Source organism: Sylvia atricapilla, chromosome 2 (assembly GCF_009819655.1).
Source record: "Sylvia atricapilla isolate bSylAtr1 chromosome 2, bSylAtr1.pri, whole genome shotgun sequence".
Classification (NCBI taxonomy): domain Eukaryota; kingdom Metazoa; phylum Chordata; class Aves; order Passeriformes; family Sylviidae; genus Sylvia; species Sylvia atricapilla.
The window spans coordinates 98,679,502-98,703,335 of record NC_089141.1 but is presented as its reverse complement, the minus strand read 5'-3'; positions in this window follow the sequence as shown (position 1 = coordinate 98,703,335).

The window sequence follows — 23,834 nt, the reverse complement described above, 5'->3', positions numbered from 1 at the left end:
TGAGAAAGATATATGTCCCCATTCAGTGACCTCCCTGCTGATGGAGACTTGAAGTCTGTCAATGAGCCAGTTATTTTTCTTTCCAGCCTGTGTTTTTTTTTTTTTTTTCTATAATTTTACATTTTTAAGCAGAGTATTGTCATCTCACAGTGTATGATTATTATATCAGAGAAGTTATCTTTAATCATGAAATATGTCATCTTATTGAAGAATGAAATTATTACTTATTTGATGACATGTTTGTTATCTGGGACATTGTGCTAAGCAATATTATCTAAAGTCCTATAACTTAAGGTTTTATAAATCAAACCCTTACATCAGCTTTTCTGGTATTTTAACTACAATTTATGTCACGCTCGACCATAGAAAAGTGCTCCATGGATGGAGAAAACAGGAGGTTGTCCTCTCCCATCTGCTATTAGGAACTTCATTCTGTACGGTGTTGCCCAGGGTGATCCCAATCCATTTATAAAAACTGAGGAACTTTTGAAAATTAACCCATTAATAATACAGAAAATTATTTCCCCCAAAGTGGACAAAGACAGATGAAAGAATAATTTTTTCTCCTTTCTTAAGATGAAATCCAGAGCACTGAACTGATAAAATACATTCTATTTGAAAGTTGCCAAGAAAATCTCCAAATTGAATTATTAATTAATAATATTGATTTCTATTTGTTTATTTATATGTATTAGTGTAGAACAGTAATGCATTGCTGTAGAACAGGAAGGAACCCTGCTTTCACTCAAGTATTTATTTCTTGGAGCTCAAACACTTTCAATAACTCTGCTTATCTGCTTTTTTTCAAAGCAAGAATTCTGCACATTTCTGGATCTCTTGGCTGTTCTCAATTTTAAGTAACGTGTGTCTTTGATAGGCCAAGAATTAAAGCATTCAGTTGAATTTTTTCAAATTCAAATTCAATTGAATTTTTTCGGATGTCCTGTTGGGAAATGTGACTTTCCCCCCCACCAAATTTACCAGGAGGTCCCTGGTCAGTAATGGTGCATGTTGCAGTAGAGCCTCCCCTTTGAGGCTCATTTCCCTGAGGGTCTGGAATGACTGGGTCCCAGACATCTTGCAGACCCCAGCTGACTGACCCACAGGAATATCAGCTACTGTGGTAGAGTTCTGGGGATCAGGGCCTCTGGGCCAGCCTTGGAACGCTGTTTGAGCTCCTGAGGTGGACTGATGTCACCAGCTGGGGGAAGCCCTCAATGCATTCTCCTGTTTGACAGCTGTGACCATGGTTACAAAGCCATGCCTCGGGGGGTGAAGGCTGAAGGACATTTTACCCTTCCACCCCTGGCTGCCAGGGTGCGCGCCTCTTGCAGCTGCTCTGTAAAACCCAGGGTCAGACGGAGAGAGGGAGGGAAGGATCCCACTCTCCCGGCCACCCTGGGGGCAGGTAGGGCATAAGCCGGGCCTCTCTTCAGCCAGCCACGATGTTACCTGCTTGCCAGACAGGAGGGAAAGAGGGCATCTCCAACCCAGCTTCAGCTTTAGCTTTTTATATGAGTATTTACCAAAAGTCGCATCCTGTTCTCTGAGTGGTCAGAACTGCATGTCAATTCAAAACCTGCCCCCAACCCCCATAGGTCCTCGTCCTTTCTATAGAATGTAAGGTCCTAGCAGGGAGATACTGTTTCAACTCATGACATAAGTCCACTTCCCACAACGGATCAGACTTGGTAGGAGTTTGCCTAAAATACAGACTGTAAAAAGATATTGTTACTCTGTGCCTTTTCTGAGGATGTGTTTCAGACTTGTCAGGCCACATTATGGAAGCCACTATGAATGGTGAGCATTCTCATTATTACACTAGACATGATCAGCTGGTCTATGATATGAATTCAATAGCAATCATTTTGCTTCCCTCCTCTTCCGAAGGACCCATATCACATCAATGATAACGGCTATCCCAATAATCATGAAAAAAGAGGATTTGGAGAATTACATGTCAGGGAGTCTGAAAATTATTTTAATCAAATGATGAACTATTTAGAAAATACCTGAAAGATAAAGAAAGTTAAGGAGGCAGTGGGGATTTGTAAGGAGCAAATTGTATTATGAAAATCTAATTTTCCTCTGCAGCAGAAAAGCAGATCTAGAACTAATCCATAAAACTTCACTTTGGGAACTCTTTTGATTTGATCTCACATGACATTCTTATAAGCCACCAAAAGAAATACAGTATGGATTAAATCACTAGATGGCGAATCCAAAACATATTCTCTATCTACACTGAGAATTACTTCAATGGCAAAATGTAAAGTGCCAGCAAGGGCTCTTCCATAGGTGTTTCTGTGTCAGTTCTGCCCAGCGATTGCACTGGTGATCCCCATCACACACTTACAGGTGTCATGAAGTTAGGTTGGAACACAAGTTCGAGGTTCAAAATTATTTTGGTAAAATAGAGAAAGGGCATGGAAACCAAGGACAACTGCAAGGGAATGCGCCAGAGATGAGCATCCAGCTGCTTGGGCACAGTACATTTAACAAGTAGCTAGGTTGCTGTTTTGGAGAAGGATCATGAGCAGAGCACAACAACCCTGTACTGTTATGAAAAAGGCAAACAATATACCATGATCTATAAACACACGTGGAGTTGGCAAAACACCCAATGTATCAGTAAGAACTGAGCAGGAATATCTTGTCCAGTTTTGGGCACTGGGGTTTAATGAAGATACAGGCCAATTGGGGAATGTCAGAAGAGCAATGTGAGCACATTTGTACTGTGGAACTGTTTTACTCTCTAAAATTGGCTGTAGGCAGGCAGTTCCCTGGCCTGTGCTAACTCATCAGGTATGTCCTGCAGATCTCCAGGAGAGTGCAAACTCTCCTAGGTCCAACGGGATCAGTGACAGATTGTTATGGCCTAAAGGGTTATCCAGCCCATGGGCATATAGAGATCATGACGTGGGTTTGCAGGAGGTTTTAATACACAAGGACACAAGAGGCTTTATTTTCTAAATGTCTCTATTTTTATTACAGATCACCACAAATACTATGCAAGGATATATGTTATCAATAAAGCTTACATATCCATCTCTCAAGCCATTACAAATTACTATCAGCAGTCAATACAGCACCAAGCAGTGGTATAGCAACAATCAACTGTATAGCAGCAATCGATATTGTAGCAACCAATAGCCAACCATCACTGACAGGTGCAGGGACTATTGCAGGTACTACAATCCCATCACTACTGAAACAAGTTTATCAACAATTAGCAGCACATATGCTTATGCCAGATTACTTATATAGATGTATAATACCCATGAAAAATAAGGTAGACAGACTGCAGAAGGGGCCAAACCATCCCACAGGTGGGAGAACAAACCAAACTGACTCCAAAAGTGAACCCAAAGGGTGTCTAGTAAGATAACAGAGAGACTTTCACTTCAGAGATTATCTCACATCACAGAGCTTTCAGTCTGTCAGCTGGATCCCCAGTGAGAGTCCAAGATCTTGTAAACAGTTCATGTGGAGAATTTAGCCTTTTTAAGGAAGAAAAAATGCATGCATTGTTCTCAGTTGTTTTACTCATTTTGCATAAAAATTAAGTCGTTTTCATATCACAGAGGCATAAGAGGATGTAGAAATCATCCCTTCAAGCAGCCAATAGATGTTGCAAAACTTATTTTTTCACATATAACAAATGATAGCTGATATTTCCTGACTTTTTATGATAATTTTTTATTTTTCTAGAATATTTTTCACTTTTTCAGATGATAAATGGTCATTACAATTCCTTGTTTTTGCACTTTTTGGTGGCATCTTAGGATGTCTCTAGTTTCTAGGTACCCTGTGTGTATTTCAAGGAGACCAGCTGCTGCATTTTTCAAGTATTTTTTCTGGTTCTCAGGCCTGGTTCCCAGGCTCATAGTTCCCAGGCTGGCAGGAATTTTCTCTGTCAATATATTTCAGCAGACATTTTGTTCTGTTCAGTAATTTTCCCCTTCTAGCCAGGTTGCATTTGAGGCTGCTCACATTGCTTGTGTCCAGAAATAATCTCTGATGTTGTTTGAATTATAGAAAAAATGCATGATTTTATGGCCTTTATCCTGGTCTGAAATGACTGGCACCACCACATGAAATACAATGACTTTCATTTCTTTTAAAGTTTTAAAACATGCTGCCTGAGAATGTAATCAGTTGACCTTTACTTATTTTGTTGTGAAAAATAGTGAATATGAGTTCCTATTCACTGCTACATGCCATTCATGGCTGTATACACATGAGGATACACAGGCTCCTTTCTGAGCCTTTTCTTTCAAAGATGGAAACATTTTGAACTCCTTAACCTTCATACAAAAGCTATTTCAAGGCTTTGACTGCTCTTGCCTTCATATATATATATATATATATATATATATATATATATATATATATATATATTGTACTTCTGTTTTCCTGGAGGAGGAAAGAATCTGAACAGCACATAACATTCACAATATGATCATGAAGTGACAAAGGATTATTATTCTGTTTGTTCTCTGTTCCTTTCTCAAGAATTCTTAATGTTCTATTTACTTTTTTTCATGGCTCCTGAGCATGGCATTGAGATTTTATTGGAATTGTCAATGGCAACTCAAAAATCTTTTTTTCCTGCTTGCTGATAGCTAATTTAGAGCTCATCACTGTTATGCATGGTTAAGAATGTTTATTTCCATGTGCAATACTTCATATTTATCAGCATCTCATCTGCCATTTTTCTCACAATCACCCAGTATTGTGAGCCATCTGCAACTCTTCACAGTTGAATTCCATTTTATTGCCTTAAATAATAGAGTATCATCAGAAAATTTCATTACTTCATTTTTCCAGATGACATATGAACATGTGGGATAACATGAGTTCCAGCACACATCCTTTGAAAGAGCTATGAAGGGAGAAGTCTTTCAGTTAACTTAATGATTTAAAGACATACAATGACCAAAAAAAAAAAAAAAAAAAAAAAAAGAAAGATTTCTTAATAGGTGAGCAGTAGATGTGGCTCTGTCTTTCTCTGTGGTATTTTTTTGCCTTTAGTAGTGCTATGGGGACTCAGATGGAAGAATACCTACAGAGGGCATCACAGAATATTTCTAAAGATTCTGCCTTTTACTCTTCTGAATATTGTATTGGTTCTGCTTTTGCATTATAGTCTGCTGTGCTCTGTGCCCTCTGAGAGGGGAATATCTCAGCACCCAATGGGTGCTGCTGGTCTTTCATGCCATATTGTACTTAGGCTTTCATCATCTGATACAGAGAGATGTTTTTCATTTTCGTCCTATACTCTACATCAGTAACACCACAGCATGAGAAGCCTTTAAGTCATTGTTGTGGAAGCTTCAGAAAAAGGATATTAGAGAAGCCCTGCCACTGAGCTGTGAGGTGCAGAAAGGACCCCCTTTTGTACTCAGCTCTTTCTGAGAGGAGCTTGGGGGCAGATGGATTTGATCTTAGCCACAGACTGTCAATGGCTTAAGTAACTTTGTCCTGCAGGTTTTAATGATGGTAAATCAGATATATTCATATAAAATGAATTATTTATTATGACAAATAATTAGACAAAAGATCTTAATCAGTTACTTATTACACGGTATAAAAAGTTAAACTACTAGCAGTGTGTACTATAGTTAGTGTGCTATATCAATGCAATTATATTAAAGCTAGCAAAAATAAATAATTATTAAGCAGAGGTTGATGTAACTCACCATACCTGTGCTCATGGGCAGATACCTTTCTCTTTAACCTCAAGGAGTATCTGTGAGGGGCCTCTAACCTACCCAAGGGAATAAACTTCACACACTCCAAGCAGGGATATGTTGGAAAAACCTAACCCTATGCAAGTGGACTGGTCTTTTATACTATAAAGTGATTGACTGACCATTATGTGTCTCCACGTGAGTTTAGCAGTTTATCTGCCAAATCTTTGCCTCACTATCAGGATGATAATTTGGGGTTAGTTAGCCAGGCTGCTTTTAGCATCATTCAAAACAGCAAAACGAGCACATGGCAGCCCCTGTCAATCCACTACTGATAGCTTTGCAAACAGGACGTTGTCCAAACTGCTTGATCACATTCCAGGGCAGAGCATCTTGCTACAGTATGGCAAGACTGTATTTTCAAACAAATATTGCAAAATCAATTGTGCTTTCACATCATGCCTTTAGTTTGCTCCACTGCTCCATAGCACAGATGAGAATGTCTCCATTCCCACCACTATCCTTTTTCCCGAAAAAAAGTAAAAGAGTGTATAATAAAGAACTTTCCAGAGGCCACATGTTATTGGCTTCCTAAACAGCTAATTTGTAGTCATCAGTTTTTCCCCTTTCCCAAGCCTTTTGCATTGGATACAATGGGTTGGTATTTAACCCAGGGGCCTGGTGTACTGCTGACCATATCCCAGGTTCAATATCTATTCTAAGATATACACACTTGCAATTCCTTTCTTTCCTTCAGCATCTGAGGCCAGGCGTCAACAATTTCACTTTTTCCCAGGCATGGTGCCACGGCAGGACACAGTCTCAGTTGCAGCATCAAGAAGTGATATGCATCATTAGGCCTCTGAAATCCTCCCTGAGAGAAGAGGTTGCTCTCAGTGGGAGTACCCAGCCACAGGAGCATTAACTTCTCAATTTCCTTGGGGCAACTGAGGGAGGATGATATCCATGGTTTTGTTATTTCTCTCTCTCCTTGGTTTGTGGTATTTACAGATCAGGATGTCGTACATTTATAAAGATACTTGCCTGCATGACTTCCTCCAGTCCATTAGATGGTGCAGGAATAAAGGTCACATTGAAGCCAGGAATCAGGGCACAAGAAGCAGCACAATTCTGCACCTTTTCCCCACCATGGCTTTCCACCTCCTACTGGTGCTGAACATACAGGGGGGCAACCAGGATGCCACAGAGGGCTGCTCCTGCCTCCCTACAAAGGGAATGGAGACCACTGGGGCCAGTGAGGATCACTGCATAGTTTCCAGGGCCCACTTGCAACTGATGAAGCTCTGCCATGAACACTGCAGTATATCAAGCCTATGCTTTGCCTAAATCCCTCTAGGAAACTTTGGGAATTCGCTTTATCTATTTGCCGACCAATATCTTCATATTCTGCACTTGCAACACTCAGGGAAGATGGAGTATGCATCCCTTTCCACAGAGCAGATATACTTGGGCTAACGTCCTGAAGGGACATTAGGTTGAGTGATGGCTTGAGTGGAAAAGACAGAGGAACACAGCTAAGTTAATTGTGGTGTTTGTTTGGGATATCTATTGAAGGCATTTGTAGTGGACTAATTCCTCTTCCCTGACAAACCAGAGTGAGAATGCAGCTCCCACAGGGATTTGGTGTGGGGACTGATGTTACTCACGTCTGGTGTGGTGAGAAAAGTCCTCAGCACAGAGACATTTCCCTCTTCTCCAGAAGATGCCTGAGACGCTATTGCAAAGTGAAGTGTGGGTCAAACAGAAATCTTTCACTGAGTAAAGCTATGCAAGGACTAAATCACAAGGAGAGGCTTATGGCTGGATATAGGAAAGAGCAATTCATAAAGGGGTCTGGTAAAATCTCTGTAATTAGCCACCTGAGACAGCACTTGCTCATGCCTGTGACAGAGAAACTACTCAGACCCCTTCATGCATCTTTCTGAAGTTTGTCCTGTTTCCTAAACTTCTTAGTTGACCAAGTCACCGCAACAGAGAATCAGTGCAGCTAAAAATCCTTGATCATGATAATTAATGTGTCCTGTAACATGATTATTCTTGCCCCATTGCCCCAGCAACACTGTGTTAATTGAAGCTTGTGGGTCCTATCTTGTAGCAGCAAAATGCACAAGCAGCTAAAATAGTATATTTGTTGGTTTTGCCTATTTAGAGAGAATAGAGTAGGTGCTACATAGTCAAAACATAAGTGAGGAAGGTTCAACTACCAGTCTCAAACCCACTAAGCCAAACTATTATTTGCAGCAGCAAACTGCTTTAGAAGGACTTCACCCCTTGACACTTCCAACTCCAGTCTCCTGAGTACTCAGCATTGTTCATCTCAAGCTCTCCATGGTTTACAGCTCTTTACATGTATACTATACTACATGGTCCTGTGTTGTCAGATTTGCTCTCTTACCTTCTTAACCCTGCAGTAAACAATAAACACTGTCTCCATTCTGTAATATATTACCCTTACATCTGCCATAATTTAATTAGCTCAAAGATAATATATAAACAGCTGGAATAATCAGACAAAATGTTACATAGAGGAATTATATATTTTTTAAAAGTACACAAGGGAATAGAGTATAATTTGCATTTCCAGTAAAGTATGCGTGATGGTCATACAACTTGCTTATGGATTATCAAATACTTAATGCATACAGATCACAGTATTTTCTTGTAAGTAAAAATGCAGAGGAGAGAAGGAATGGGTTATCAGGACAGCAAGGAGGAGGAGCAGTGGGTACATACTGAAATGGCAGTGTGACATACTCTGCTCCCACTGACAACCCAACCCATGGGCTCTGGCTGTGTTTCCTGGGTGAGGTGCTGCAGCGAAGAATTCATTCCTCTCCCCGGTAATGGAGACGCCAGAACAATGAGGGTCCCTTCTCAGACAGCTCCTCCTGAGTCAGTGCTGCTGCAGGCAACAAGCCCTTTTCATTTCCTGCTCATTCACTGCTCCCTTGGTCACAGCTCTTTAAGTGTCTTGTTTCCTAAGCCTTTTGACCTGGTGAAACAGAGTAATGAAATTTTTGTGAAAGGCTGACTTAGCTCTCAAATATCAGTCACTGTTCATCACTGTGTGAGGTAGAATAACTTATTACTAGAGCTTTCATGGAATCAGGGCATGAACTACAGGTCTCCAAAAGCCACGGTTGTATTTTTACTAGCTGCAAAAGCCTTCAGATACAACTGTCACAACCAATTCTCTTTGAAGGGGACCATGAAGGCAACGGACCTCAGAGAGAGCAGGAGCAGAGCATGAAGGGGGTGTGCAAACTCCAAAAGTTGGTGTCATACTTTGCAAAGTGGATAGCTTTTAGCTGGGAAACTTTTCCTAGAGAGAGACAGGGGTAAAGTTGGATGCTTAATGGGCTGTCCAAAGTGATTTTGTCCAAAATATGAAAAGCAAAGAATAATTTTTATTCCTTCTTCTAGCCTTTGGAAGAGGGTTATGGGGGAGTCAGGGTGGGAATTACATCCCTGAACTAAAGTGAACACTGGAGGGTCTTTTAAGTCATCTGTTCTACTTCAGCTGGCACAGCCAGAAGAAATGAATCTCTGCTTCATCTCCTTTAATTTCACAAAGAGAAACATCCACTAGGGGGGAAAAAGATGTATATATTTGTGTCTTGACAGCATATCATGAGAGTGGGAAGTTGGGTCTACCCTTCCATCTGTTGCAGGTCACTCTGAATGACAGCAAGATTTATGCCCTGGTTTACCCCCAGCTGGCAGCTCAGCCCCATGCAGCCAATTCCCATGGGCAGGTGTTCTACCATTTCCAAGAAAGAGATTCCTGAAGCCCTCTGACCCATTTCCAGCAAGATCTAGAAAAACAAACTGTGTGATAACTAATTAGCATAGAAAGCAAGAAACTTAGCTCTAGCGTGTTTCTTACACTTACCTATAAATAGGTAACCCTGTTAAGCCAGGGTGCACACATCCCAGGACACTACACGCCCCTTTAGCGGGATCAAAGCTGGAGCTGTGACTGGTGATCCTTCTTTCCTTCCTTCCTGCCTTCCTGCCTGCCTTCCTTCCTTTCTGCTTTCCTTCCCTATGATTCTAAACTTCTGTGCCTTATCACCACTATTTTCAGTGCAAATCCAAAACATAGCCCCATGCCAGCGACTGTGAAGTAAATTAACTCTATCCTAGCCAAACTCAGCATATTCCGGCAGAAAAATAAAAGGCAAACCAGATTTTTTTTCTCACTTCTTTCCAACAGCTCCAGAGATAACAATATGGCAAATAATCAAGATAAGCAATAAATTCCCAAAATATTTATCTTGCTGTTATACACTTATCGAAGGCTTCTCACTCACTGCTGTTTCTCATGTCCTAGTTTTCTGCAAATTGCCTGGATGCTATCCTAATTTCCTGCTGATAATAAGAACTATATTAAAGTACAGATTAAACTTTCTATTTAAAAAGAAATTCTGATATCTATGATACTAAAATAAACTTTCAGGAATGCAGAGAGACTTGCAGAACTACTGAAGAATAGAGAAGATGAACAAGTTCTGAAAGACAATTTAAAAATGGTAATAGAATTTGTGTCTAGCGAGATTCAAGAAAACATTTTGCAAAGAGAGGGAGGACAGATGCAGAGCATCTAATAAACATTTCACTCACGGCACATGAGTGATGAGCTACCCTGAAAGGTTTGGGCATTTTGGAAGGTGGTACCAGAGTGGGTGTCATGATGAAATTTATTTCTCATCCTGGGCTCTCACAAAGTGTCTTAGGAGTGTGCCTTCAAAATGTTAATTAATCTAATGGGAATTTCAGCTTTGTGATCTCCTTCAAGAGCTATAATAAGGCGTCTCTTAAATAGGTTTGAAGAAGATTGGATTATCATGGGAATTGAAATTTCCATGGCATAAGCAGCAAGTCATGATTTTATGCAGGGCGTGATAAATCTCAAATATGAGCATGTCTCCACTGAAAGATGCCCTTGAATCTCTCAGCTCAACTAGTGTTTCCTGTTTGGCTTATGAAAACTGCTCTGCAAGCAAGACACTGGAAGGCAACCTGGAGTGTAAGTTTGCAGTGCTCTGATGCTGCAGAGCCAGGTCACTTGGGCTAAGAGCCTGTACCAGGGCTGGTGTCATGATGTCCATACCTGACTGCTTCTGCATTTGCAGCTTCCCATAGAAAGGCATTCCCCTAGGTACTGACAGAATCAAACCTTGGAGCTTCCTGAGGAAAATTCTGGAATGTGTTGGTACCAGCTAGGCTCTGCACTTACCTCAGGCTGCCTAAAGACAGGTATCCTCCATCAGCTGTACGCAGACTGGATGCACAGTGATACAAAAAAAAAAAAGCTGTAGTTACATGGAAGCGTTCCAGCAATCCCAACTGTGTGCAGATAGGTAGACAGATTGCAGAAGGGGCCAAACCTTCTGGTGCTGAAATTAGACACTGGAAAAGAATAGAGATTCAGAGTTCCAACAAACCTGTGCAGCTGACAGACTCCTGCCCCATCAAGCCTGAATGCTGCTCCCCTGCCGTTCAATGCTATCAGGGACCTGTGTTCACCGAAGCAATGTTGAAAAGAAGTGTGGGCCTGTGATTTCACTCTTCAGCCTTGGTGTCATCTTTTCCAAAAATTAGAAAGGACTTCAGTGGGAATCTGCCATTTCAAATGGGAGTTGCCTCAGGATGACTAAGGATGGTTTGAAACAAATATCTGTGGCTAAGAATATTCCATTTAAGGGGAGAATTTACCATCAACAACACTCATCACAGGAATGACTCATCCCATACATAGCTAAAATGACAATTAAAATTGCATTTTGAGAACTTTTTTTTTTTTAAAAAGCATCTCTAAACCCACAGATCCATGCCAGAAAAACACAAGAACAACCATCAGTAGGCAAGGACCATTCATATACAGCCAGGAGAAGGCACACACTCACATGCCTCTCTAGTGTTCAAGGCAGGCCCACTTTGGAAGGTGCAGAAGGTTATAGTTCACCCTAACCAACACCTCACTCCCTGTATCTTTCTGTAAGAGGAGTCTAACAGATTCTCACAGCCTCTTTGAAGCCAATGGACCATCCAGCCTCAACTCAAGGCAGGAGTGTTCCATGTTCTGTTGTGTGTCCAGCTCATAATCATTGCAGCACACAGGGAGAAGATGAACTTGTCACTGGGATTATAGTTTAAACTAACTGACAACACTGATAAATGTTTAATCAAAAAGACTATAAAGAACCTGTCAAGATTTCCTACAACTCATCATTTAGAAGCATGAAAATTAACATTATCTTTTTGTTTGCCTGATACCTGTGTAGCTGTTATGGCAATGCTGCCTATGAAAGCACAGATCAGTCTTTTTCCTGGTGTCTGCACTTTGTCTATACTGCATTTAGTTCAATTATAAAATTCACTGCAGTGAGAAGCAAAATCTAAAACCAAAGAGTCATTATTTTGTCTGTACCCACGTGGCTTTGCCTTTTTTGGAAATTATGATTACAGCCACTTTGACATCTTCCATATGCTGCCAACACCATTTTCAGATTGAAAAGTGATTCTGTGCTCTTTGAAAAAGTCAGCATATCAATTATACTCTTTAAAATAATGTAATAAAAAGGGTTTAAATGTTTAGCAGAGGTGAAATCAGTGTGATTGCCTCTTTTCAATGAACAGGGTTCAGCCTAATCTAGGTAAGACTAGCTCTCTGCAGTGCCCATGCCAGAGGTAATAGCAGAGTCTGTAATGTTTGGAGAAGTGTCTTGATGTTTTGATCATTAAATAGAGTAGGATAACCCTGTTTTCTTCACTGAAAGTAGTGCTAGCCTGTATGTCTTTTTTTTTTTTTTTTTTTTTTTTCCCAATCTTCAGTCTTTCTCTTAGATAACTCCATCACTTTTCTTTTTTTTTTTTTTTTTTTTTTTTTTTTTTTTTTTTTTTTAGTTGTCTCTCCACTCTTTTCATCAGGCACAGTAACTTGGCTCATTTTATCAAAAAACATCTTGCACTGCTTGAGAAGACTTACCCCAGCCATCTTTGCTGTTTTCTTTGAAGCTTTATTTTCACATGGCATCTAATAAAAGTCTGTGAAGAAGCCAGTGCTGCAGGTAACACTTTCTCTAACATCTCCAACATTGGAAATGATTCAGTTCAAGTTTCTCAACAGACTAAACACCACAAGTCAGCTGTAGTGTGGTTTCATTTGGTCCTCCCTGCACCTCTTGTTCCTGGAAAAGATCTACTGGGCAGACTTTGAAGAGTGTCATTGCAGAAAATTATCCTGGGCTGGTGAGGCAGCAGGGAGAGCACGTTTTTGTCTCAGCAAACATTTATTTGTTTCCCCAATATCATATGCTTTATTTAATTTTTTTAGCACAAGAGAATGTGTTTGTAGATCCTCTGCCTTAATTTGAATTTTAGAGCATGTTCTAAGATCTGTTGTGTTTGTGTGAATATATAGGGATTTACTAGATCTGTTGCCTTCTTACATGGAAACTGGACTCACAAGTTTGCTGCACTGTCTCCTGAAGCTTAACAAACTCAAGTATGGCTACTACAAATAAATTAAAAAATTCTAATAAAGAAAATAATAATCTACCTTAATCAAAGGCAAATAATCTCTATTCCAGGAGAACTAGCAAGAAGTTGAGGTTCTTACACACAAGAAAGCTTAAGAATCAGTTCTTAATCATATTGATTAAACTGAATTAAGTGGCCTGAAGGACCCTAGAGTAACTCCCAGTCAAGATATCCTTATTTACATTTGACCAGCTCTGAATGAGGGTGCAGATAATATTCCTAATAGAAGTATAACATGGAAAAAGAAGCTTCATTAACTTCATTTTCTGCTAGGGGTGTCCTTTAGGCCAGTGGCAGAAAACTTAATAAAACCCAATAAAGTTAATAAACTCAAAATACTTAATAAAACCTACTAGGTAAGAGACTTGACATATTTTCTAAATGAGTATCTTAATAAATCCCTAAGTCTGATGGTATGAAACAGCAAAGAAATGCATTTTTCCAGTAGAGAGTTCTGAAGATCTCCTGTGCAAATGGAAATACAATGAAAAGTGGTAATTGATGTCAACATTAGACAAGATGCAGCAGAAACAAAGAGAAGCACGGTTCTGCTCCAGAACATTTCTACTATCTAAAAGTAATGTCAGGCAGCATAAGGTGATTGTTTCTACTATGCTTTGTATTAGATGACAAAGCTGTTTTAAGAATTGTGGGTGTTGATAGACAAGGAGCTAGAGGCGACCCAGCAATGTGTGCTTGCAGCCTGGAAAGCCAACTGTGTCCTCAGCTGCATCAGAAGTGGTGTTGAGGGAAGGGATTAATTCCCTGTACTCTGCTCTCATGAGACGTCGCCTGGAGTTCCGCATCCAGCTCTGGGGACCCAGCATGAGAAGGACAAAGGGCTGGAACACCTCTCCTATGAGGACAGCCTGAGAGTTGGGGCTGTTTATCCTGGAGAGGAGAAGGCTCTGGAGTGACCTGCTATCAGCCTCCCAGCACCTAAAGCAGCTGAAAAGAGAGCTGGAGCAGGACTTTTTACAATGGCCTGTAGTTCTAGGAGGAGGGGAAATGGCTCCACACTGAAGGAGCACAGGTTTAAATTAGGTGCCAGGAAGAAATTCTTCTTTACTGTGAGACTCTAGAAAGGTTGCCCAGAGAATCTCTTTACTCCTTCATGTGTTCAAGTCATGAGATTGCTGATGTGCCAGCACAACTCGTACTAGCCTTGTCTGCCTGAGCAGAAAGAAACCAGACTGCAGACTTGTAGAATTAGACTTCATTGCGTGCAGTGCTATGAGATGCCTTACAACACTTCTCTCTATAGATTTTCCAGTGAGTATCAGGGACCTTCCAATTTGAGCAAAGTGCTACATTAAAAAAAAATTAAACCAGTGGCATATAACTGTACTCCACACCTTTTCATGCTAAACGCACAGTGAAAGGTTTGCTTTGATACATGTAATCTGTGAAAAATATCTACTTAAATGCAGTATTCAGATTATTTCATAGTGTTTAATATTATAATACACAGATCACTTGCTAGGTAATGCAATATAAGAAGCAGTTTTGTATGACATATAACAGAACACTAGCCAACAGGATAGAAAAAGAAATTGAAGTTTTAAATGAGGGATGGCATAAACATGTAAAGAGAATCTTTCCAATAAACAGACTTTTGTCAGTTGTCTATACTGTTTAAGTTTTAAATAATACTATTTATTAACAGTAAGTGAAACGTGGAACAAAGTGTGAGCTACATTGCGAATCCGAATCAAACAATGCCAAGCAGAAGAAATTGAAGTTAGTGTGACATTCTGCCTCCTGCAGCACTTCTACATTCTTGAGATCTGCATCCAGCTCACAATGTTTGCAATGAGGACAGAAAAGATCCACAGACTTGGTGGATTGAATTGATGACCTCAAGTGCAATAACTCTCCACAAAAGCAACATCTCCTTCAAGCTGTGAGTTGCAATTGATTCTTAGAGGGCCAAAACTGTTGTGTAACAGATGCTCAAAGTAGTATGGATGTTGCAGCAAAGGTTACTCACAGTTTCTTTCCAGTGAGCCAGACACAAAGCCCACTGATGCCAACATATCACAGGAGAGCTTTCACAACATGCCTCTGTATTTTTCCATTAATTAATCAACCTTATGCAGCTGAGTTTCACAGCCAATAACTGTTATATGTATCCAATTATTCTAACACAATTGCTCTGAGCCCTCTGTTTTTACAGGCAATGCTGACTGCAGCTTTTCATTGCTCTGGCTATGGCCTCCTCTGTCCTCTGCTCCCTTCACAGCCTCCTGGTACTGCATCCACATTTATGCTGCTGCTGCAGCAAAAATGGGAGTACTACACATCACAAAAACTTCTGCCAAGCCCTTTGGGTTTGCACACCTGTTGCCACTCCAGTGTTGCCCATGAGAGCAAACTGGGATTCTCAGTGGGATTTTTGGTGGCACAGCCTCTGGTGCTGTCTATTTGGTCACCGGAAGATAACCCTTTCTAATGCTTGAAAACTGACACAAAAGCAAGTGGATAAAGATGCCTATGAAACTTGTGGGGTTTCTTCTAACTAAAAAGCAACAGATGCCATCTATTTTGTCTGTCATGCTTTATTAGCTGTAAGTTTTGTGCAATTCAATATTCACATTTGACAGTCTTCAGCTGAGTCCATATTTATGTAGAGGCCATTAATACACAAATTTAAAAGCATAGTGTATAAAAATAGAAAATACAAAGTCACATAAAAAATCCAAATTACAACACATTTTCACTTTCTGACTTTTTTCCTCTAAATTTCCTTCTAAATATGATTTCAAGAGAGCTGAGACATTGACATTAATGCAAATTTTCTTTTAATAGGGAAATTACTTTTCACTGTTTTTCATAGCAGATTATACTGCCTCTGGAAAAGAAAAGCAAAGCATGTTTCAGATAAAATAAACTGCATTGCCTCTGTGCACAACAATTCAATATATTTACATTCTGTACAGATGGCTGAATGCATACATACATTACTTTACAAAGCAATAAATAATATTCATAGGAGATATCAAATTTACACACATTTTATGAAATACGTGCTATCTTGTAGTTTGTAACTAAGGTTTTGCACACACGCACTTGGAAAGTGGAATGAAGTGGGCTGTGTCTTTAGCTGTCCTCAGAGTGCACTGCTAATAAAGCTGGTCTGTGGCTTCTCATCTTGCTGTTACAATTTTTATAAAAAGCAAATACTATGTGGTCTCTTTAAGATATTTTTAAGTGCATGTCACGGTAATGGATTGCCACCCTTCCTCAATCGATTCTTGGCTTATTCTAGATTGCCAGCAACTGGTCCTGAATGCATATTCAGAACGATTAGAAGTGCTCAACGATTTTTCCTCCATGAACAAACAACGGAACTTGAAATGCCTTCCTGAGTTCAGCTCTCACCACTCCCTCAAAGGGCTCCACTTCTTGGAAAGAGGTGAGTGCTGCCTGGAGACTGCTACCTGCTGAGTGAGGACATAAAATTTGAGTGTTTTTCAACCTAGACTCTGTCCCTCAGATGGTACTACGCAGCTTGCCTCCTTCCTGAAATGTAACACTACATTTACAGGGAGGAACACACCCGATTTTCCCAAGTTTCCTTTTGGTCATCAATAAATTATGTTGTTCCTACAGATTGTCCCTTTCATGGCACATATGAGTGTGTATCAGACCAAGGACATTGCTCTTGCTCTTAACCTTCATTGCTCTTTACCTACCTCTGATAGCAACAGTGTAAGTATTGTAGGCATGAGATTGGCTTGAGAACTTTCTGGATTTGCTATTACCTTCTTCTGAATGAATCTGTGGCAATAAGATGTTTTTATTCTGACTTTTCCTCCCTATTCAGTCTGCTGACTGTTTACATGAGTAAACACATGGCACAGGGGAGACAGGCCATAACTTAGACTTCTGGTCTAACAGAGCTTGAGCAGGTTGTCCCACAGTGTCCCTGTGGCCATTGGGAGTGTTTTCACAGTCAGTTCCCCTTATCATGCCAGTGGGGAATTTGACAACCCCAGAGGGACAAATTAGCAAAGACCTGAACCACCATCATAAGAGGTCTCCTATGTGCCTCATTAAGGTGAATTATGGGGAGTAAAAAACCCCTTCTCCTTCTTAAACCCTCTGAAGAGCCTGCCTAAGGTGACATGAGATGGTGGTGACAGGTGGTGAGAACAGAATAATGGGGCATCAGGTGCAACCTTCTGCTGGCCAGCAGGGAGACAAGGCTGGACAGAGAGGGGGCCTGGGCAGAGACACTCGTATAAGTGTGGTGGGACTTAGCTGCACAGACACCAGCCATTTAAAAGTTGGGCCTTCAGCCCATGTGGTCAGCTAGAGCTGGTCTGAGAGATCAAAAATGGGGCACTGCCTCTCATGCAAAGTGAGGTGTCCAAAACAGGGGTATGATGTGCACTGGATGTGCCTGTCTGTGTCTGTGGGTTGGTGAGGACAAGGTGGGTGTTCAGCAAGGCTGGGTGCCTGCTTTTATCAGTGCTACAGGTAGGAGAGTGGCACCTCACACCTTTGGAGCTATGCTCAACTTTGTTGCTGACCTCCAGGACCAGTGGGCCACCCATTTCTACCTGCTTAGACTTGGGTTTACACCAATCATAAAACACAGATAGAAACATCACTTTATTATTATTATAATTATCATTATTATTATTATTATCATCATCATCATCATCATTATTATATTATTTTCATTCCTTTAAGCCTTGGAAATGCTTTGGACAAGAAGACTTGCTCAATGGACAGCTGTTATAGTCTTCCTTCTCTGTCTCAGTGTGGAGCCTGGTCTTGAATCCACCTCCACTAAAACCCAGCTGCAGAGGGATGTTGGTGTGGGTAATACACTGTCTGACTCTGCAGCTGGAAGTGCTGACACAAAGCCCAGATCCATTCACTTCAAAGCAACATACTGGGTGGACCTGACTTGCCTTGAAAACACAGAGCAGCACTTACAAAGAGATGTTCAGCATAAGGCAGGCATTTTGCCATTATGTGTAATTAATTTACATTAAGATAGATTCAATCTTCTATTTCAAAAGAATTCTAGGGCTGATTCTCTTTAATTCATATCCACTTACAGTAAAACAGTCAAGCTAATCACAGAAATCATTTGAAGTAGCTATTTCCATAAACAAGCAATTAGGCACTTATAAAATGAGTTTTAGATGTGATTTTAATATAAAATGAGACATAGTCTTCATGGATAATCTCAGCATTAAGCAGCATGTTATGAAGTCTCTGTTCTTTCAAGGTTTTACAATTGCTGTGCTCAATTATTATGAAGTGCATGGTAGACACATGATACTAATCCAGCTGGCCAGCAGTGAGGGACTTTCCAAGGGAGGACTCTTTCCAAAGGGAACACTTTCATCCCTTTTGTGGCATGCCCTGCACAGCTGCCCCATTTGTGTGAGGACTCATGGCTTAAGGGTGAATCCTCATGAACGTCTAAGAAATTTCAAGGTGCTGAGCCTTTCAAGGTGGCCTGTACAATTAAACTTCAGGCTTCCTAGGGATAGTTACAGGAGATCTGTAGCCTGGGCTCAAGCAAAAAGCACCTGAGGTGACTGAAGCACAACTTGGAGATGTGTACAGCCTCTTCTTCAAGGGTGCAGCAGGAGGCTGTCTAGCTGCTTACAGCCCAGTTGCAGGCAGGATGGCAGGGGCAGAACCCTGCCAGCCCTTCTGAGAGGAGAGAGGGCTCAGGGGCAAGGTGGTCTGACCAGGAGTGTGTGAGCACCAGGCTGGCCCAGGGCTGCTGGCTCTGGGGAGGGTCTGGCTGCAGAGCACATGTGAGATGATCTTGCTCCTGCAAGAAACACCCTGTGCCAGGGAGGGCTGCAGGAACAGCTGCTTGTCCAGCTCATCTGCTGAGCCCCCCTCAGGCAGGCTGAACTCACCTGGGAGGGGTGTCTGTAGCTAAAATACATGTTACAGCCTAACAACAATTTTTCTATTCCTAAATATCAATTTACAGAAGACCCAAATCAGCTAGAATCAGCTATCTTCCATCCATGGGTTTCAGGGTTAAAATACAGTATCACATATAAAGGTTGTGTCATATGTATGAAAAAAACCACAAAAAAACAACCCTAAAAAGAAGTGAGGCTAGCACAAATATTTCAGTAAGGTGCAGAAAGCTCTTAGGTTTGAAAAATGCCATCAAAATATTTCCTTGCATCCCTGAACTGCCATTTTCTTCTTGGAGGGGGAAATATTGGTAATTTCTTATGATTTAAGGTGAATGATAGAGGCCCTGCTGTGGTTTCCTAGGATGGAGAGGATAAGCTACCCTGTTATCATGGCCCAGCACTAACAATGAGCAGTTAACATTCAGAGGATTGCTCACTGCTCAGATAAGCAGCACTGAGCTTCTTGCCTTTATAGAAGGTTGAAAGAGTTTTTTTTCCCTACTGAATACACACAGATGGTTTTCTGCTGTAAAAAATTGTATTTTGTCAGAAAAATGGAGAAGAAGGTATATTATTTCTGCCAAACCATGCATAAAAGTATAATCTTCCTGGGTTTTAACTATAGCATTCATTCCACATAAATCAAGGTAACTGGGAGAATCAGGATTACACATATCAGTAACAGGTTTCCTGTTTTCTTGTTAGGTGGATAGATATGCTTTAAAATTTTGTTTGTTATTTAAACCAAAGCAAAACTCATTACCTTATATAATATTTGGTGGATTTTAAAAAATAACTATTTGAGTTCAACAAGTGTTTTCATAAATAAATATTTGTTTTTAAAAGTAAAACTCTTCCTTTCCTCCATCTGGTATTTTTTCTTGCTTGCACCTATTGTTGCCATGCAGCAGAATCAACACCTTTGATTTGACATATTTAAACATTTTCTCAAAGGCAATATTTAGAAGTACTGCAAGGAAAATGCCTCTTGTAGACAGACATGAGGAATCTGAATTGTTTACCTGGTGTCAGTATTAGCAAGTTTCTGTACTTTTTGATCCTTTGTGATGATTTTTCAAACCTAGAATAAATAGTTTTAGAGCCAAATTGCAAGGATTAATCCTAAACTAAAGCAAGAACAGCTGAAAGCTGTGATTTACTTGGCATCTTCATCTCCCACCAGATTCAGGAAGGGAATTTGGGAATCTCAGAGAAATTTAAATTCCTAATGAAGAACAATGTTTCATTCTATTTAATTTCTCCTGAGAAAGCCTGGACATAACTCAATATAACAATGAACATAACTCAATATAGAATCAAAAAATGGTTTGGTTTGGCAGGAACCATAAAAACCATCTAGTTCCAACCCTCCTCTCATGGGCCTGGACACCTTCCACTAGACAAGGCTGCTCAGAGCCCCATCCAGCCTGGCCTTGAACACTTCCAGGAATGGTGTATTCACAACTTCTCTGGACATCCTCTTCCAGTGCCCCACCACTTTCACAGTAAGTAATTTCTTCTGTATGTCTAAATGTAAGCTTCCTCTCTTTCAGTTTGAATCCACCTATGCTATCACTACAGTTCCTGATGAAGAGTGCCTCTCCAACTTCCATGTAGTCCCCTTTCAGATATGGGATCTACTCCTGTTTAACATCAGTTTTGCATTTAACACTGATGGAGCAAATGGCATCCACGTACTTTCAGTGACTCTGCTGGTAGCGCTTGTGACCCAGGAGGAGAGCACAGCCCCGTGGGGAACAGCAATACTGCCCAGCTATGGAACACACACATTCTGACCCAGAGACCATTTTCCCACACCCCCACCCTGCAGATAGTTGAAATGCCATGTGTCACACAGGACAGGGCAGACTGAACCCAAAGGGCTGCCTGGTTCAAAGGGAATTTCACCTTTCCACTTTTAGACGTGGACCCAGTGTGGAAAATTCCTCAGTCTCCCAGGAGCCAGGCATTTCAGGGACACTGAAACACAGCATTCCTTAAACAACACGGTCTGAGTCACTACGGCAATGCTTCCAGTGCTGATGGAGAGAGCAGAGCTGAAAGGAGGGTGGAGAGCCATCCCAGGGTCACAGCCAGGGACTGCAAAGCCTCCCAGGACCGGGCAGTACCTGAGCGCACAATGCTGGAGCTGCCTGCCAGGATTTTATCTTGGGCACAGCTTTTCTTGGGGTATGCTTGGGCACAGGTTTTATCTTCGGCACTTTGAAAATTTACCAAACAAACAAACTGCTGCAGACAACGCTCCCGGTTCAAAGAATCAGCACTGCAGCTGTGCCAGCAAACACTGCGAGAGCCCTAGATAAGGGATCAGGCTGCTGCAGCAGTGTAAAGTACATCGTGTTTTTGCAGCCAAGGTAATGAAACAAGGAGTGGGAAACACACATAAAAAATTGCAGCTACAAATATTTCAGTTACATGCTGCAATATGTCAGAAAACTTTCTTGAATTTTCCTTCCTTCCCTGACTTCAACTGCTGCATTGATGTTTTTCATTATTTTAATATGAGGATGAGAGAGAATCAATTCCAACCTCAGGTTTGCTCTTTTAATGATATTAAAAAATGAGTGCAAGTTTGTGAAATACTTTTTGCAAGGAACTATTTTCAATGTATTTTTTTTTCACAGACCCACCCAATTGTCTTAAAGATATTGAGCAGGGAGCCAGGGATCTGAATAAAATGAAGAATGTTAATGAAAATTGGAACCTTATTTGAAAAGACTTGATCTAATTTTTTTAGATATTAAAATAACTTGTATGTATCTTAGATTCTGATAAAAAGATTGCATTTTGCCTGGAGCTCCCCCTAAATTCATGCCTATCAGATGCCAAAACAAAGTTAAAAGGAATTATAGAATCACAGAATCATCAAGGTTGGAAAGACCTCTAAGGTCATCAAGTTCAACCAGCAGTGCTAGGTAGGAGTGAGGCTGTGACATATGTGGGCAACCTGCAGCTGCATTTCTGGAAAGCACTTTTCAGACCAGAGCCATAACCATCTCTCCTCTTCTTGGAGGAGTCACTACCCCTATTTCAAAGGAAAGTATATAATCAATAGCACTTATTTAAATCTACAGTGCTCAATCTTCATGGCTCTCCTGTGTTCAAAACTACACCTTTCTCAGGGAGGCAGGGTATTGAGTAGGTACTTGATTCAGCATAGCCCTAAGGGAGTTATAACAGTGCTCTTTTCCCCATATTTACGATTTTCTCATTTTTACAATTCATGATTTATGATTTTAGCCCCTTCCCTCAGAAACAAAAATTCAGAAACTCTTGAAGTCTCTTGTAGAACAGTAATCTCTTGTTTGTTACCAAACAGGAGGACACATTGTGTAGCACACCTGGTGTGTTTGCTGTTGAAGTATGTAATTCTTGCTTGCCTTTGATTAAATTCTTACAAGGCTAAAGAAAATATTTAATAAAAATACCTTAGGCCAGATAAATTTTTCTCATTTTGAAATGTCATAAACAGCTCAGAACTCAACCAAACTCTCTGAAAGTGCTGCAGACTGAGCTTCTGGTACTGTATGTGACTTCATAATAAAGATTAGGGGAAACACTGAAAATTTTAATAAATGAGGACTTCAGATAGCTCAGTAAATTGCAATTAACATCATAGTGACACAGTCAGCCAAGCAAGAGAATTGACTCATCTGTAAAATAACCCTATCCCATTAGTTTTCAGCCTGATTGGGATGTGGGGGCACTGATAACTGCAGGAGGGGGTGACACACAGCTGGCAGTGCCAAGGCTGGTGGGGGAACAGGGCAGTGTTACCCTTAGCAGCACACCAGCACAGCGGTGTGGCCCCATCCTGAGCTCACCTACCTGCCTGCCCAATCTCACCAAGAGGACAAAAGGGGAAATCAGGTGAAATTTTCAGAGCTCTGCCTTTGGCATCAGAGCTTGTTTGAGTCCTTGGAGACAGCAGCTCCCACCAGCATCCCAAATCAGCTGCAGACACAGGGCTCAGTGCTTTTACACTGCACGCACGACTTTCCTCTACCAACACAGAGCAAACCCAGGACTAAGTTTTACCAGCTTTCATTTGTCTTTTGGTGTGGTAATGAAAAGGATCATCATCAAAGAGGACAAGGGCCATTAAAAACCCAATATTCTGCTACAGTGACTGGTTTATGGCCTCATTTGGCAGCAGTTTTATTTATCAGGTGTGCAGCTTCATTGCTGTCTTATAGCTCAGGTACTTTAGAAGTTTGTTATCTGCAGGACACTGTGTTCCTATTCCAGAATAGATGGTACCTGCTACAGGAATTGTTCTGGGTCAAACATTACAGTAGACCTGTTTCTCCAATCTGTTAGCCAGGTTTTGGCACTCTTTCTTCACAGATTTCTGTGAAGACAGTAGAAAAAAATGTAGGTTGGAGATCACACCTTGAATTGCTGATAGCTTTTGCTGAAAAACGAGTGTTTTACAATGCACTATTACATGAAAAATAGCTGTTCATCAGTTTCTGCTATTGCCTGCCTGCCCTTCGTTAAACCTGACTAAAATTTTGTGGTACCACTTAGGTAATGAAACATTCACTATCTCACACCTTTGAAGACAGGAAGAAGAAAACAGTAATGCTTAGACATTGCCCTCCTGTCTCTTCCACAACATGGCAAAAGCTCACACAGTTGAAAGCTG